Here is a 17,423-nt window from a genome sequence, read left to right as displayed (position 1 = left end):
AAAGAAGCTGAAGGGAAGAGATTTCCTGGTTTAATGCCTGTGACTGAAGCAAACTTGTGACCACAGGTGGCAGGGTTTCCAAACACTTGTTTCCTGCTTGTGCAAACCCCAAGTACAACAGCACCCTCACACACAAGGGAATCGTGGTGTAGCTGCTACTACAGAGCACGTCACCACCATCCCTGTCACCCCTCACTAAGAAGCCCTTGCTCAGGTCTTAGGGGACGTCAATGCATGGATCCTCACGCCAAGAGTAGCAACATTACACCCATGCCAGCAGCCAAAAACCAGACATCTATGTGACTGTCAGCATGGATGGAGATACCCTGGGCAAGGCTGCTGTTTGTGTTGTCACAGCCCTTCCTCCAACCCCTTCCTCAACACAAAACCCAGCTGGAAGTGCCACTTGGTAGTGCTGCATCTGCACCTGGGGTCCCTTCCACCAGACCTACAGGGCTCAAGGGGTAATGCTGCTTTAAGCCTAACACACCTAACACAGACAATTCTGTTGGCAGAACCTGCAACACAGAGTGCATCTAAGTCACCTTGAAACAGGTACTTCTTGCTTATCTTCCAATTTTGGGTTACTTTTGGATGTTGTCACAAACTAGGACTCCCCTCCATCCCCTTCTGTCTTCCAGCACAGGGGCCCAGTGTTGATTTCTCCCAAGTCTGACTCAATTTTATTCTTACCTGCTAAACAGGCCCTTTCTATGAACTCCTGGTAAGCAGCATGTTTAAATGCAGAACTAAGTTTTTACATATCTTTACCTACAGCTCTTATTATATTTGCAAAAACACAAATTACTGTGTTTATATGCAATGTACTCCATAACCAAAATAAATTAAAAATTCAAGGCCTTTTCTCACTCTGGACTTTAGAAAACACTTCTCCAGTAAGACCCTGAGTAAACTGATTTAAATGCTCTTAAAACTTCAGCTTATTCTGAATCACTAAATTTGTATTCGAGGCTCTTCACAGCACAGTATGCATAATGTAGGGTAAAACAATGGAACTCCCTTATGCAGCAGTTAGGAAGCAAAACACCTCAACCCTTGTATTTCAACCTTCTTTCTTCATTAACCTACCAGGCGAACAGAAGCAGTCCATGAGCAAAGGGCAAGCAACATTTCTTTCTCTGCTTTTGTTGAGAACTCCCCTTCCCATAGCTCTACTCACTTCTACTCACCATCAGCCACAGCACAGATTCCCCCAACCACCTTTCATTTCATTCATCTAATACTATTCTAAATATGTACACTAAGCCTGTTGTGATCCCAGTGAAATCCCCAATGATACAACTACTAACCTCAAAAGAAGGAAAACCAGTCCAAAGAACACAAATAGATAAAAACCAGTAAATTCAGAGCCTCTCCTAGCTCTGGACAGTAGGAGTTTTTAAAAACCCAGTGGGTCCATAGCTTAAGCAATGAAAAACAGGTTACAGAACTCAGCAACAGGAATTAATAAAAATGACCAAGGGTAATCTATCAATCACTATATCGTTTGCAGTTCATATTACAGCAGAAAGGTATGAATGTTGTCAGTGTTATACACTGGCTACTCAGATCTATGATGAATAATTGATAGAGGTCATCCATTTGAGTCCCAGGCTATTAGTCAAAACTCTAAACCTGCTGTTCACCAACAGCAGAGCACTGCAGATGAAGGATAGAGGGGCATTTACAGGGAACTATTTTCAACAATGCAAGCAATTATAAGGGAATGTAGATGATCTGAAAACAAAAGCTGACTTTTTCTAAGACCTATGATACTACTCTTAGTGAATCAGCAAAACAGCATTTAATGTATACCTACTTTGTACAATTTATTGTCAAGAATAAAATCCATAAGGCAAATATGAACTTGAGGTTTCAGTCTTAAATCTCTTAAAAGTTTGAGAGCTTTGAGAGTGTTTTGAGTTGAAGGCTGGGAAGCGTATTTGCCTCACACTCCCTTAGATATTTTGCACTGAGCATCTACTATGTCTCATCCTGATAAAGTGACTTTGAACTAAAATCAAAGAATAAAAAACCTTTGTGTTATGGCCCAAAGTTTTGATGTTACTTTTAAAATGAGTAAATAATACACCAGGAATAGCTATATTTACGAACACACTGGGCGTTTGAGGAACTAAGTCTTGCAACATGACCCACACTGTATTAACCCTGACAGAGACATTACCCAAGTAATTTACTCCATGATGGTATTCATTCTAATGGTAGCAAATGGTAGCACACCTTTGAAATTTGGAGAAAGGTTAATACAACAAATAAGCATCTACTAACTACAAACAGTCCTATGTACTAGTCCCTTGTTTATTTACTTACAATTCACCATGACTGAAGAATCACCATCCTGACTCCCTCAGTCCATACTGCAGGGTGCAGAACAGATCACAATTTCATTTTAGATTTAAGGTCAAGCTCACTGAGCTGCCTCTGTATGGTTTCTAAAGGCAGAATAATCCTTTACTACAATGACACCTGAGATATGGAATAGGATTGTCTACGAACAGCAGCCCCACTTTTTAATCTTTACAACAGCAGTTCAGCAGTGGCATTTGAAACAGCCATGATATAGTTACGTCCTGACAAGCAACACCTGACATGCCTTCCCTATCTTTGCACATCCCAGGAATCAACAAAATAGGTAACATTTTCTCCAATAACTATGAGAAGCAGGTAGCCAAAATACAGTTTTCTCTGCAAATTTAGGGATATCAGAGCCTGCTTTTAATTCCCTTTGCTGAAATACAAGGCTCTGTCTAGACACCAGCCTTAAGGCACTCTCTTTGCATATAAGGCAGGTCAGAGTACACTGGAAGCATAAGGATTGTCAAAAAACCTGTTTGGGCTTTGGCAAAGTAGTAGTACATATTCTGTAAACAGCACAGTTCCTAGGCTTCTGTCTGACAGAAGCAAAAAAATGCTAAAGTATTTCTGACAAACTCAAACTTTCCTTGCCAAAAGCCATCCTCTCCCCAGCTCAGCCTGTTAGGAAACCAGCCTGAAGAAGGGTTTGTGCAAATCTCCACCTTTTCTTACCCAGAGATAAATTTTGTTTATTTTGACTGAGTTTTGGAGCCTGCATACCATACTTTGGACTTGCAGACTCCAAGATCAGTAATACTGGTTTTATACTTGACTTTTTACAACCTGCCACTCATCTTTTCCACCAACTCAGTGGAGCCACATTTTGACCAGAAACTCATTAACATCCTGTCTGAACACACCAGTAGAGCCTCTTCTCTCACGCTTCCTGTAAACAGCAAAACCCAATCCTACTCCTATCTTCACTTTAAAATATTTTTCTCACACCAAGCTCTTGTTCAACAGCTTGTGTGCAGTGGTCAGGCTGTAGACACCTTGCACATGTACAGTCAGTAGTTGCTTCTGATGGGTCAGACTCTCAGCTATTCCACTCCCAAGGCTTATGGATACAGACTTCCAGGCAAGTCCTGAATTTGGTTCGAAACACTGGTTTGGAGACAGGGCAGTTGAAGAGACCGGAGAGTTTCCACTAAGAAATTTACAGCTGAATTGGCTGAGCTGTTGGTTTGGTGGCAGGGTGAAGTGAAAACAAGACAAAGAGGGAAACAGATTTCATAGCAAACAAGTAATTTATCACTAACTTCACTCCATTGCTTCCATGTAATTCCTCAGCTAGTTTAAAGGCCTGTGTGATACTCGACATAGACAGGCAAATACAAACAGCAGCATTTAGTAAATCAGTTATGAAGATTAGCTTTGCCTTACAACAGCTGAGCAAAATACAAGATATTAAGCTCAAACAAACTTCATAATGTAGGAAAATAACTAATTGCACTTTAAAGAAAGCGTAGTAAAATTACTACACCATCAGAAGGGAGCAATTTATTAATTATGTGATGATCATGTACTTCTGTTCTTTTTAGCTGGGCCTGGAGCTGAAATATGAGCCTTATATGGAAAGAAGCTTTGATGACAGCCATTTATTTGGGAAAGCTTTTCCAGCCTTTTTGTTTCACACAAATGATTTGAATGTTTAAAGTATTGAAATAGCTTCATATCTAGGTATTAATAAAGAGATATTGTCTTTTCCATCTTTCATATTTTTATTAAGCTTTCAGTGAAAAATGCTGCTGTTAGTTTATAAGCAATTAAAAAATAATATATATACAAGCAGGCAGCCATTTTCACAGTCTGGCAAGTAACAGATTTCCATAAATAACAAAGAATACAGGGTCATGATATCAGCTGTTCAGAAATTTTAAAAAGTCAGATTGCTTCTATTTTTGAAGTAACTATTTGCTGGATTATTTTTATTTATGGCTTGAAGCTGAATCTAGAAATGTTTTCCATGAACTTTAGACACCATGCTCCTGACTGACTGGCCTTCTCTCTGCTGTTTTCTCACTTGACTTCCATGCATCTGTGTCCAGTCTGAGGGCAGGGGATGGCACCAGCTCACAAGCCAGGCCTGCAAAGGTCTGTGAACATCTGAATATGTGCCTCATGAATTTGTACGCCCAGATTGCACAGATGCTGGCTTATTTGCTCACATAGGTAGTCAGCTGCCCTGTTACCTGACTCTTCAGATGCAGCATTAATTGCACTGTACATCAGTTTTAGGTAATTAGACACAGCTGTACGTTTGAAAATGGTAGCACGCAGTGGGAAATCCTTCTGGAAGACTTTGGTCATTAACACTTTCACAATTCTCAGGTATACCATTATCTACTCCTTAATTCTCTGGTTTGATCCCTGTTTAAAGTTTTCTTTTTCTTTTCCCTTGGGGACTTTGTCAAGCTTTCCACTTGAAAATGATTCTGCGACATTGTGACTGTGCCTCTTTCTAACAGAAAAAAATCACATAATTCTGTGAAATATAATACATATATATACATACATATAATATACATACATATAATTCTGTGAAAATGGAAGCCGTGTTCTTAAAAGATCCAAGAAAAAAAAGAAAAAAAAAGTATTTTTGACCAACAGAAGTTGATGGACAAGATAAGGTTGCTATTTTTTTTTTTCTTTTAAATGACATATGAAATAATGCATTTCACATACTTCTTCCTCCCCAGAAAAGCTGACCATTTTTCTAGAAAGAGACAGGAAGCTCCACTTCTGGGAAAAAACCTTAAAAACAACAAACACCAAAATTGTCTCAGATCTGCTCAATTAATTTTCTTCCACAAACACAGGTTACAAGCCGTGTTAGTTTAGAACTGGATTTTGACAATCTCATTACCTCATGATTCAGGTAACTGAAAAAAATTAAAATCTATGCTACAGTTATTCATAAAAATTATGAGACTACTCTTGTTACTGCTTATCTGAAAATATAAACAAATTGGGTCTCAGACATCTTGAAAAAACGGCTTGTTTCATTTTGCTGTATTGGGGGTTGCAAATAAAGAAGGAAGAGATTACACTGGTGATTGTGAAAGCATGAAAACTCTATGGGCACAAAGGCATACACAGAAATAAATACAGCAAAAATAAATACAGCAGAATAAAATTAAACAGGTTCATCCAGTCTGACTGCATCCCAGAACCAGAGTACAGTATTAGTTTAAGACAATGATCAAGCGATTTCTTCTTTGGTTTCAGCAGTCCAGCAAGAAGAAGACTGTAAGAAGAGCAGTGATAACATGGTAACCCCAGAAATTAGAGAAGTGTGTGTATCACTTTAATTTTGATTCATGAGCGAGAATTTCTTTTCTTCCTTTTTTTTTCCCCCCTAACTGCCACTAACTGTATTTCTGGTGTTCTGCTTCAAGGGAGCACCAAGCTACTAGGGGATTTCCTAAGTGGGATTACCCGTGTTTCTTCAGTTCCTGCTGGCTGCTTACAGTTGCACCTGTGACAACTTAACCAAGTTGGCTGTCAACGACCTGCAGCCAAACATGACGATTTAAGCTCTCTCAGAAACAAAGCACATGGATGAAACGTAACCTCAGGGTGGGATTTCTTCGTTTGGCTGAAATCAGTAACAACTTCTAAGTCCTTAGAAGAAAAAGAAAGAACACAAAATCTAAGCTTGCCTAAAAACTTCCGCCTTTCTGTCAAGAGTCTTGTTTTTCCATTCAGCTTTTGCTGAGGTATAGTCACAGTGTAGAATATAATTAACTCTTGAGTAAGAGAGGAATGGGAAAACGGTTTCCCTTCTCTTCTCAGGAAAAAACCTTTTGGGGTGGGAGGGTGGGCGTCAAAACAGAACAGCACCACAGCTTAAAGTAAAGAGAGACACAATTAAGCTTTCATACAACATCTGTGTCACATTTACACATGCGCTCACTTCCAGGGAAGCGACAGACATCAAACTAATGGAGAACATCCCGACTCTCCAAATGCAGGAAGAATGCTGCAGCTTTCCCAGCTGTGCTCTTGGGACTGTAAAGCAAGAGATCAGCAAAGGAGCCTTTTTTTATTGGTTTTACTACTGGTTTTGGCCAAGTAGTGTCACAAAGTTCTTAAACACAGTTATCCTACTGCACTATGAGAATTATGTACACCAGGACTGCTGGAAAACAATAGCTGCAGAATAAGCTTCATCATCTTCTGGATGTTATGCACAGTAATTGGTTCCAGGGTCAACTCTGTGATGCTACAACAAAGGGCTGTAGCTTAAGGGAAAAGAATAAACAGCAGGAGTTAATGGAAGTTCTGTTAATATATAAATGCCCCCCAAAATGAAAGAAAGGCAGAAAATAAAATATTCTGTATAAACAAAACTGATTATGAATCCAACATGCAACCTTAGCTTTCAACAAGCTGTTAATTTCATTGAAGAAAAGAAACAGAGCAAGTACTTTCAAGTCACTGTAACAAGAAAGCAACACATTAAGAGTTTGAAGCTAGTCTGACAAACATTGTGCTTGCCATGGGTGCCAGTTTGTGTGAAAAATACAGACAAAGAAAGGTGTCTGAAATTACAGTATTATTCACAAAATATCATTATTAGGGTATAGGCCACTTTGTTCAAAACACCATGTGTGACTGCTCCACTGAACCTAAACATCTGGGGCAAGTTACCCATCTGGCTTTAGCGCCTTTGAAATGACATGCTGCATTTAAGCTAAGAGGTCCAGTCACACCAGTTTTGAATAATAAAATAGCATATATAAAATAATAAAACAGCACTTTATCATTTTGAATCTTCCTATTCAATAACACTTTTGATAAAAATATATTTAATCCTTCTCCCTGCATACCAGGAAAGTGAAACAGATATAGAGGTACAAATGTTTTCTAAGTATTTCGCCAAATATTAACAATTATCTCCTGACACTCAAACACTCAGATGAAAAGGTACAAAGGAACATCTTATCCTTGTGATTTGCCAGGTGAAACACTAGGACATGCAACGTATCAAAACGGAATCCCTCATTTCTATGTTTCCCTATCATGTTTCCTTCCCTTTTCCATTTGCACTGTTCTCAGGACCTGAAAAACTTTCACCTGTTTTTCTTTCACCTGCTCTGCTGCTATGCACAGCTTCAGATGCTGGGACTGCTCATGCAGGGTTGTAGCAGGCCCGCTGTGTGACCTCCTTCCCCAGTTCACTCCCACTCCCTAACGTGAGCAGGATGACACTGAGCTACCAGCACCTTCTTCCTTGGTGCTCCACCTTCTCTCCATGGTCACTCATTTCCTTTCTTTAAACAATACTCTGTTCCCAAGTGCCAGCTGTGCCCACACAGGAGGAGTCCCCACAGTGTGCCAACCTCCCTGGCACATTCTGCTCCAGGCCATGGCTATCGTCGTGGACCTTCTCCCATTAGTAAGCCAACACTGTGACACTACTTATGCAAACACAGCATGCTTTTATCTCCAGCCTACTTCCTTCTGCCGTTGACTCAGCTTTTTTCCAAGGCTGCTCCTAAGCCTCCCCACTCCTACATAAACCACCTATGGTTTGCAGCTGACAAGAGCCTGAAACCCAGACCCTCCAAGACAAACTCTTCCATCACTTCCTTTGGCTTACAAACACACGATGGTTGCAACAAGATGGATCAAAGGAAAATACCCCCAGCCAGGTCCCATCTATCACCCAGCTCTCGGCAGCCCCAGCCTGAGTGCCCTGTTTGCCCACAGCAACACTGGGACACATCATGTCACGAAATGGCACTTTGGCTCGCTCCCAGTTCGGACCCTCAACTGAAGAAATACAGATTGGTTATCTTACAGAGGATATGCTGTGAGATGATCTAGATACCGTGCATCAGATCAAACACGTGCATGTCAGAAAGCAAATTCACAGATAGGGCAGTTACTGCAGAAAACCACATTTCTGGCTCGTGCTTTTGCATGGCTCCCACTCCCCACTACAACAGGGATCTCTGGAGGGCTGTCAGTAGCAGAGATCTGCTTGGAACTATCAATGAGCTTCCAGAAGAAGTTGTTTACATCATTTGGATGCACCTCTAATAGTAACACATCAGGCCTTTACCATTTAGATCTATTTATCTATACTTGCTACATAAACTCAGACACTTTCTGAATTTTTGTCTGTCCTTTCTCAAACCTTTTTCTGGTTGATGGACTTTTTAATTACATTATGATTTTGGCCCTTTCCAACCCTTCTTTCCTCCCTAGGTATCATGTTTCTATCCTTTTGGCTTCTAAAGGCCTCAAAGAAAGTTGCAAAACTGGAATTAGAGTAAATACTTTATGAAGAGTAGTTTCCATGATGCCTTGGTTAAGTCAGTGTTTCAACTTACTGAATATATATATATATATATATGTATATATATATATATAATTTTTTAACAGAATCTTGCTCTAATATAATTGACCGAGTATAGCAGAAAATCCTACTAGGCACATAAAAACTTCCATTATGAATTCACAGCACTTCATTTCCATTATGAGCCTTAGTATTAAGACACTTGCATGCTGATAACACCTAAGATAAAAAATCCTAATAACTTGTGAAATGAAACTATTGTTTGAATTATAACTAATGTGTCATGTCTGTGTGTATTAAACTAATAAAAGCACAACACTCCCTACTTCCACACAAATAACAGCACTGAGGCTTCTCTGTCCAATATATTTAACATTACAGTAGCAACTAAGTGATCCTCACTTATGCGCACCCATTTTGTTGTCCCAGAACAATCCAAGTAAGGATTAATTTTTTCCTGTTACAACATTACTTGTCATTCTGTGTTTGGGTATTTTTTAAGGCTTCTCCAGGCTTCAACAGTACTTAAGGTTAAGACATTTCTGGGAAATTGCTGTGCATGTGGATACAGACATGTGCAAGGACAAGAAACTTCTGCAAAGTATTATAAGGGGTTTAGGATTAATATGTTCCATGTGCAGTGTAAGCTGTACTTCCTGAATTCTCTTTTAAGGGAAGAGACAGATCTGTTTGCTTCATTATCTAGTAAAAAAAGACTTTACTACCTACTGAATAAAGGTTAAATCACGGGAAACTGAACGTACCTTTGGTTCAATAGTGCTACACACCTACCAAAACATAGAAAAGGCAACAAGGAAATGCAGCATCTGCTCCACTACCTTGAGGTACCGCAGGCATAGGAAGAGATGAAGTCTTTTATACCCCTTTATCAACCCGAGTCATTGCATTCAGTCTTTCACCATCGTGACACTGGTGAATGACCTCTACTGTCGAAACACCCAGAAAATATTTCACAGGAGGAGAGGAGAGAGAGAAAAAAAAAAGCCCTTTAGACCTGAGATTCATATTTCCCAAAGAACCCATATATTTCTGTTGTGGTTATGCTTTTTTCCCCCCGCCAAATATTTAGGTTTTGCTGACAACAGATTGCCTCGAATGCTATTTAAGCATAAGACATCACAAGACATGTGCTATCCTAAGATAACACACACCTCTGAAGTGCTGTTAGGTATAGCTGATGCCTTCAACTGCCTGATGAATTTGTTATCTCAAAGAAACACAAGGTTTGGGAGTGCCTTATATTAAAAACTAACCCCAACTTTAGTCTTTAAATAAATAAATAAAAACTGTGATTTTGCATCCTTTAAAAAAAAAAAAAAGGAAAAAAGAAGAGATCTGACTTGGAGTAAACCCCAACTTCTGGCTCCCAAACAAAACTAAACTTTTTCGCTTTATCCCTGTGATATCACAAAAACAATCATTTTAATGGCTATTTATTTTTCTGTTAAAGTAACAGAGATAATGAAGTAATAGCTGAGGTTTGAGATTACCAACCTGGAAAAAAAAGTTCTGAAAGAAAGAGGGCAAATCTTCCCCCATGCGTCCTGTACAAGGATGAGTATCTCACGCTCTAAATCCATGTTAAGTAAGCACCTGAATCAAAGTTAAAAGTACTCAATTGATGATTATTGTGTCTTTCACATGGACACTCTCTCAATAGAGATTCTGCACTTAAAAAGGATGAAGGGTTGGATTTTTGCCCTCAGCATCACTAAAGTGCAACCAAACCCATCAACAGAGTAGCCACAAAAGACAATTCTGAGACTTGCTCCTCCCCTAGTCTTATCCCCTGTAAAGTTTGCATGCTACGGTACATTTCAGGATATGCAATTTACACTGGCATTGACTACAGAAAAGAAAGATTTCTCTATTCTTCTCTAATCTCAGGCCATTAGGTGCCAAGTGGCTCAACAAAGCAGTTAACAATGATTCCAATCTGACTGCTCTTATGCTTAAAATCAAGCCAGCAGTTATAACTATTGCTGTATCAGGGCCAAAGTATTCTGCAGTTTTCCAGTCCAAACCCATGCTGTCTATAAACAAGAAAAACAAATTCACCATGAAAGTAAGTTCCCTACACATTTACAAATCCACTCAGGGCATTGAAAATATTGTCTAGCTGTCAGTTACAAAATATGGGACAGTAGCAATCACACACCAAGTACAAGCATTCAAAAGTCTCATTCAAGGCCTAAGGCACTGAAAATTATAATGAAAAACTCGAAAGTTTTCCTCCACAGTTTCAATATAATTCACTATATGCTTATCATGTCCCTAAAAAATACAGGCTTACTGATGATAAATCTCGTAGGCAATCAAAAGAAAACTGAGAATAAGAAAAGTTATCAATGCTCCCATCGTAAAGGGTTCCCTTAACTGCAGCTAAGTTGCTCTTGACTTTTACTGGTGTGACTGGTACCACAGTCAGGTCCTTTCACAGTAAAGTAATCCAGTGCCTGAATGAGACTACTGGGTTAAAAAGTAATAAAGTGAAGTCAAGTGAGACCTAGTAAAACTTGTATTTGTAAAACGCACCTGCAGAACACAAATTATCTGTCAATGTTAGGCCCAACCACACATTACTTTTATACCCTGTGCCACCCTGGGACTCCCCCACATTTCAGCTCCTGCAGAATTTAGCCCACTCCATCCCCTGAGAGTGCCTACTGCCAAACTTAATGCATTAAAAAAGCAAGTCTGACTCTCGATTGAGGGCAAATGGTGAACCATAATGGTAAGAACAGCAAAAAGATTTAACATTAAAGACGTTTACACAAGCCCCTCGTTAGCAGTCATTTACAGATCAGTAGAATCCCACTAAACAGAGTCATGGAGCTATGGAAGTATTTGGGAATCAGATTAAAAACACTACCATCGCCATTTTCATTGCCTGAATCTTGTTTTACTAGCTGGGGGGAAGGCAGTCCTTGCTCACTGATCGGAAACTGCTTGAAAATAAAAGCACTACACAATGTGATCTTTTGACTATAAATGTCACAAAGCAGTATTTCACAGGCTATAGTTTGATGTAATAGAAACATCCAGTACAAAGAATTACCAGAGATGCTAAACTGACTTTTACAAGGCAGCAAGGCCAGGGTAGGTGCCGGGAAGTGAGAGGTTTTTTAAAACTGAGGTTCTATGCAGCTGGATTCCCAAGCACACATCCCTACGTGCAGACATTTATAGTATTTACTGAAGAAGAGCTAAAAGTCTACTATGAACACTGGAGTCCCTGTGCAACTGACATAAAAGGGTATTTTTGAATGCACAAACTGAAACCAAGTAGCCAATAGCTTTCCACACCTTTGGATATATTCTTTTTAATATGCTAGTGTGCATGGTAAGCGTGGAATGGTGACTGACAGCTCAGGAAGCACTAAACATAGACACAAGCAATCCTTTGAAGCAGCTGTTGGGACTACATTTCCAAAAACTGTGGAAGTAGTAGTATGAAGAAATAATCTTGGGCATCTTCTATAAGCTTCAGGGCAAAGCATATCCTACTATCACCTGTCTTTAAGAAACCACACTCACTTCCTTGCTTCCTAACAGATAAAATAAAGGCTGGGTAAACCTATCTCTCTTAGCATCTTGTACAATTTTTCTTCCAAGCTGAGCTGTGTTTTGGTTGCTCACATCACAGAAAGACAGCTACAATAAACTGCCTAAAAAATACTTCTATCTCACTGTGTTGCTTGTTATTGCATATGGTAACCTGCAAAAAAGGAATATCAACAATTAAAACTAAATAGAGTAGAAGTATCTTTGACAGGCAGAAAGCTCTCCTGTACTTAAAACCCCTACTGAAATGTTTACAAGGAATAAAAGCAGTGCTACAGCTGGTCTAGTAACTTCAAACTGCTGCATAAGAAATTGTCTCTGAGCAACAATAAAGGCAATCTCTGTCACAAGAAGTCATTAATCTACTGAAGTATCCCAAATTCAGCCGGCAGTCCTTAGTTCTGACTTGAGCTGACCGTGTGTTATCTGCTCGTCACCACCATGCCCCATTTCAAGAGGAACTGGAATTGCTTTTTAACACTCTTGCTGGCCACCCACATTACATGTGACTGAGTAAAACAGGCCTTGGTAAAGCAGAGCAGAGTGTGGTAATCGGGAGGACAGTGGAATTTACCTAAGATACCTACAAGGCAATGGTTACATGTTCCTTAGTCGGTATGATGTCAGGTTAATGGATAGTATTAAAGGGTACAGAGACTGCTTTGTACCAAAGCATTGCTGCCCTGCTCCAGTCAAACACTTTTTGCATGAGTTTCTTGAAGCATAGCTCCCATCATCAGCCTAAAATACAGACGGGACAAGCAACTTCATGTGTGTGAGGTGCACCTGCCAAGGGAGGCTTTAACCACTTTTTAGATGTCCCATGGCTTTTCTCTCTTCCTCTCAGAACACACTGGATTGATCCTGGCTGCCAGAATTTTTCTTGCTATCCATTTTCTTGGGACAATCAGCGTAAGTTCTATTTTGTTCTGTTTCCTCAACAGTTCTTCCCATTAACATCAACCCACAGTTAAAGAGAAATAGAAGCAAATACTACTGCTGAGGGCAGCACCACAGGAATATATATACTCATATAGGAGATTTCATTTGCAGTCCTGAGGAGAGTACACAAATCCAAAGGGGAGGAAAAAGGGAACTAAGTGCTGCTGTGGAGATACACACAGGCCTGTACTGGTCAAAAACGATGGTTCAACTTGCAGTGATTTGCAGAGAAACCTCAGATAATGAGAAAGTACCACACTGCATACGGCTTTGCTAACATGCATCAGGATTGGACTACGTGCATTACAGCAAGGCAGATAAGAAAGAGAAATTTCTAAATGGTATTATTAGATGTGTTCAAACTAGGTAACAAACTAGGTAACTGATCTAGTCCAAATTTGATATAAAGAACAGCTGAACTCTGCTAAGTTCCCAACCAATATTTAATGGATCTCTTACTGCTAGCACAGTGTCCTTGCCTCTGCCCAACATCCCCTATGATTTGAATCATCAATTGCTTGTATTTCCAAGTCCCAGAGTTCCATTGATCCCAGTGGAGTTAAGAATCAAAACAATTAGTTTTAGTTGTAAAGCTGAGAGGGTTTTATATTCCAACAACCACCCCTCAGCAATGCCCAAATTAACTGGTGAATGTGTAATCACAGCATAACACTCTTATCTTCGCCGTTCTGAGACACTGTTCCTTCATGAAACTACCTTATTTCTGGAAGCCTGGGGCAAAAGTTACCAATTGTCCAGCACTGAAACATTCTCCAGTTTGTTATATGCTCCTTCAGCAAACTAAATATACTAAATAACTTAAACATACTTGAGACTGTACATACAGAACAAGGTATCATTTGGTGTAAAATGCCCCAAGAGCACTGCCTTTAGCAGCATGATACTGTGGGATTTACAGTAAGTGAGAGTCTGGGCATGAGAAGTATCTGAAGTGTAATTATTCTTGATATGTAGTAAAAATGTTTGAGTTTTAGATAGTGGAGAGACCTCCCCTTGCACACAGAGAAACATTTTTTCATGTAAGAACAATGAAGTCCTGGTACTGGATACTGGCAGCTGTTCATACACTCATGCTAGCAACAGAAATCATCTACTAGGACTATCTTTCTCTGTTCTCTGGAATTACTACTGTACATTTTTATTTTTCTAGTTTCATTTGCTTAGCTGTTTTATTTTTACTGTTGTTTTCCTCCCCAAAATTACAGCCTTGCTTCTTAACTAAAATATTAAAGCAACTCTAAACTACTTTTACTTTTGAATTATGTTACATCAAATGACTTCTGAAATTACACACTTTTCATTAAAGTCCCAGGTCTTGCATTTGTTATAATTAGTATCTGAGCAAAACAAAGACCAAATTTATGCTTCATAAATCTCTCCTACTCTTCTTCCACAGAACTTGCTAATGTTCTTATGTTTCTATTCAAGCATTCCAGTTTACATATAGGATTTTCTTATAACATGCCTGGGATAAATCCCAGGTGTTACATCCCCAAGACTGTATATAACCTGTATGAAATTCACAGGCAGCTGTCTCTTCTTCAGTTTACTAATAAAGATACTCAACCAGTCTCTGGCCATGCTCTTCTAAGAGTTTTTGAAATGTAACAAACACAAGGGAAGAGGTCCAGACCTTCTGGTTTTCACATAGAAATCCTTTGGGAGTTATCCACCTGTGCACAGCACATCATGAGCCTTTACAGCTTCAGTGCAAGCCATCCAGCATGCTGACACTGCCTTGGAGGGTTTGAACCCCAATGCCATTGCACACCTTTCTTCAGGCCCCCATCCCCTCTGAAACCTCATCACATGGCACAGCTCCCTTCACCGAAGTCCTGCTTCTCTCTGCCTTCCCCCATTCTCCTTACTCTCCACCCTGCACCTTATTCCCAACTCATCCCACATGGTGCTCATGTTCTAAGCAAGTCCCACCACACCACCAGTGATTCCTGATGTAGACCAAGTACAGCCACACACCACTGTTTTGAGGGTTTTTTATATTCTGCAGAGTCTAGGGACTTGTGTCCACCTCACCTAGTCAGGCCATGAGCTTCTTGGGCTGAAAGCAGTATTGGTACAGAGCCTGGCAAAACAGTCCTCACTCGCAATCAGCCCCTTCCTGCAATGTCCAGTTTAGTAGAAACAGCATGTGTGCAATACAAGTGGATCAGTCTCTCCCTGAATCATTTAAATAATCAGAGGAGTCTGACAGAAGGGGAAAAAAAAGGCAAAGAGAAGGGAGAGTGGAGGCAGGAGATAAAGGAAATAGAAGAGACAAGATGGTTTTCACTGGAAGCAGCATTCTGAGGTGCTACATCCTTTCCCTGATGTCCTTCCCTGACATGGTCACACTAGAAGCAGCATTCCTCTCCTTCATTCCTATGTAACACTACTTTTCTTTTCTTTATTTTCCTCTCCTAGATTACTTTCAACATTTACTTCCACTCCAGTCTGACACCTACACGCAAGAAGTACCATGTTTTTGGAACTCCCTCACTGACTGGGCTATCACAGGTCTGTGCTTTTACTACATGCTTGCCAAGAACCAAGAGGTATTTAAATTCTTTTCACTTCTTTTTTTCATCTTCCCACCTGACAACAGCAGTTGCAGCCTCAAAAATTATTCTTCTTCATTTCAGGACTGACACAGAGCCTAATGTAACAAACCCAAACACCTTCACTGCTAAACACACCATGGCGATGAAGGGGCTCATGCCTTAAAAACACTGACCACCAAATTACTTTGAGATATCTAAAACTACATTTTAAGTGAGAAGCTTGAAGATTAGAAAGATAGTGCTTTCCCTTCACTTTTATCAACATGTATATATCCCTCTCTGCTCTCTCAGTCATATCTCTAGGGTTCCTTTCAGGGAAAAATGAAAATCACAAAAAACCCAACCAAGAACCTCAATCTGGGGAAGAGCTGAGCAAAAACCTACAGATGGTTCACACAGCTTTGGATGCAACTTGGTGAACATTCAGGTATAGTTTCACCAATGGCTTGAATGATAAATAAAAATGAAGAATCACCTGGGACAGGAATACCCCAAAAATATTCAAAGTTTGGTCTCAACAAAGCAAATGCGCTCTGGGCCACCTCTTCCCACGTGGCTGTCACACAAAGCACAGATACTTCATGCATGATCTCTGCATGACAGGTATCACACAGCACACTATGTGTAACTCTAGAAAACTCATTTTTACCCTCCCTCCAACCAGATGAAGTACACTTTGCAATCAGCTAGCTTACCCTTGGCAGCTGATAAACTGAGTTTGCAACACTACACCCCCGGTGCCTGAGAAATCATGATGTTACTCGACAAAGGCAGCAGAGGCAAATTACAGAAGGGTTAAGAACAAAGGAGTGCCTACCCTAGAGGCTCTCAACCCCAATTCTTGCTCTTCTCCCAGTGAGCCCTGTCAGTACTCTCCAGCTCCGGCCACCCTCAGCCCTGACAACCTGCTGGCCCTAAGTGACCACAGAGGTGCACTGCCAGCTTCCCTGCTGTGAGACGCTGTGCATCAACAGCACTCCTCAGATTATTAAGAATTAAATGCACAAAGAAATACTTTCAGCTGAGTCAACGTCACAACATTCAATACTTGGCAGTCTCAAGGCCCTTTTCTGACACAGGATAACTTAGTAATGCGTCAAAGGGGGAAGGAAAGAGTAAAGATAGGAAAGTAAAAAAAAACCACAACAGATATTGTATAACCTTATGAGTAGCACGAGATTTTCCTGATTATGGCCTGAGTAAAAATAAAAACTGCAGTAAAAAACTGCAGAAATAATTTCAGGAACAGGAACCAAGAGCCCTGGTTGCCTGCCTCCACTGGGGAGGAAGCCTGTCCATGGGGCTGGAGCTCTATTCTTGAAGGAAAAACTTCACCTGGAAGAGTAACTAAAAAAGGCTGCAGCAAAGGATAGCAAACTACAGCAGTTCTAGGACAAAATGCACTTCAAGGCCATACCAGAACACCTCATTTTTGCAAGCACATACATGAGGGCAGAATCTGGCCTATATTCCATACACCTTAAGTTACTGCTCACAGAGGAGGGGAAAAAAAGCCTCTGGAGTTACAGCAGCAATCTGCAAAAGAGTAAAATTAATCCTACAGCTTGCTGGAAAGAAGGACCTCAGTTCCTCAGAACACAATATAAGGGCAGTGCCAATAAACTTGTATATCA

General features: G+C 40.2%; 1 protein-coding gene across 2 annotated transcripts in view; it reads right to left on the bottom strand.

Moving 5' to 3' along the window:
- The window catches only part of ZNF516 (zinc finger protein 516), an 81,473-nt gene that overhangs the window by 37,197 nt on the left and 26,853 nt on the right, over positions 1-17,423 (bottom strand). The gene's annotated exons all lie outside the window — the stretch shown is intronic.

This window comes from Corvus brachyrhynchos, unplaced genomic scaffold (genome assembly GCF_000691975.1).
Source record: "Corvus brachyrhynchos isolate BGI_N302 unplaced genomic scaffold, ASM69197v1 scaffold409, whole genome shotgun sequence".
Lineage (NCBI taxonomy): Eukaryota > Metazoa > Chordata > Aves > Passeriformes > Corvidae > Corvus > Corvus brachyrhynchos.
This window is presented reverse-complemented; position numbering and strand designations above follow the sequence as displayed.